This window comes from Meriones unguiculatus, chromosome 14 (genome assembly GCF_030254825.1).
Source record: "Meriones unguiculatus strain TT.TT164.6M chromosome 14, Bangor_MerUng_6.1, whole genome shotgun sequence".
NCBI classification, from domain to species: domain Eukaryota; kingdom Metazoa; phylum Chordata; class Mammalia; order Rodentia; family Muridae; genus Meriones; species Meriones unguiculatus.
Genome location: NC_083361.1, coordinates 49,432,334 through 49,433,421, shown reverse-complemented (window position 1 = coordinate 49,433,421; position 1,088 = coordinate 49,432,334). Strand labels below are relative to the sequence as shown.

Genomic DNA, 1,088 nt, shown 5'->3' with positions numbered 1-1,088 from the left:
CTAGATAGGAAAAAAAGTCATTTTGCTTTCTTGAATGTTTTCTCTATTCTTACCAAATCTTTGTTGTAAAGATTAAATACATAAGTTCAGGGAACATTCACAGGTACCCGATTTGGGGCCAGTGACACCCACCAAAGGCAATGTGTTGACCTCTATTTTTCTCATATGGTGTCAAAGGGGAAAGGCTCTTTAATCCTGTCCTCTGTGTTTCCCCAGAACCTTTGACAGAATGAGCTACATGCCTCCTGCACAGTTTTGAACTTCCTTGTCAAGGGCCAGGAGTCTAGCTCTCTGAGCTTTCACTTGGTAGGTGAAAACTCATGTGTTGAGCGAAGGCCTTTCTGGATCTATGATGACAACAGGTCTCTGAGGACGTTGACTGACTTGAACAGATGCGATCTGAGGTCCAGATATGAGGTCCTCGTGAGACCCATGAGGATTTCAGAGCCTGCCGTGCAATCTTCCCTCTTCAGAGAGGATGAGAACTGTGCAGTATGGCATCAGATTCTGAGATTTTTCGAAAAAGGCCTCATAACAGTACTCATACTTGGTTTTTATACAATCTTCATTGCTTTCTATTTTCTAAGAGATAGAAATGATTCCAAGTGATAGGGAGACAACCTTTACTATAGGAGTAGGCACATATATCAGGTAGAGATGACTGTAGGTGCAAATGACGTACTCAAAAAATATGTAAGAACTGATGAATTATATGTAAGAACGTGCTGCTCATTCCTAGTCTCCGGCGATGTACCCTTGCACATATGTGGTAAAGTGTCAGGAGGGGAGGTTAGGGCTCATGCCAGTAGTCCCAAGAATATTGGAGGACAAGGACTGCCCTTGCACTTTACCCAAAGTTGTGTAAAGGCTGACGTATAACTAATAATTAAAGGATCATTCAATGTATATAGAGGGAAAATTGAAATGGTCTTTCCTGCTGGAGGCTGGGTAAATTCTAGATAATAATGGCTAGGTGAGAAGCCAGGGCACCTGTTGGAGACATTCCCTAGTTTTATTGGTGTTCATCATTTATGTCTTAGCTGCCAAAATCTTCCAGAGCATGTTGTGTTTACCTATCTCTCTCTCGC

At 42.2% G+C, this 1,088-nt stretch overlaps 1 non-coding gene across 1 annotated transcript; it reads left to right on the top strand.

Moving 5' to 3' along the window:
- Positions 1–343: 343 nt before the first annotated feature.
- LOC132647303 (small nucleolar RNA SNORD109A) lies at positions 344–408 on the top strand. The gene has a single exon (XR_009585671.1). It is a non-coding gene; the product is annotated as a small nucleolar RNA SNORD109A (small nucleolar RNA).
- The last annotated feature ends 680 nt before the right edge of the window (positions 409–1,088 follow it).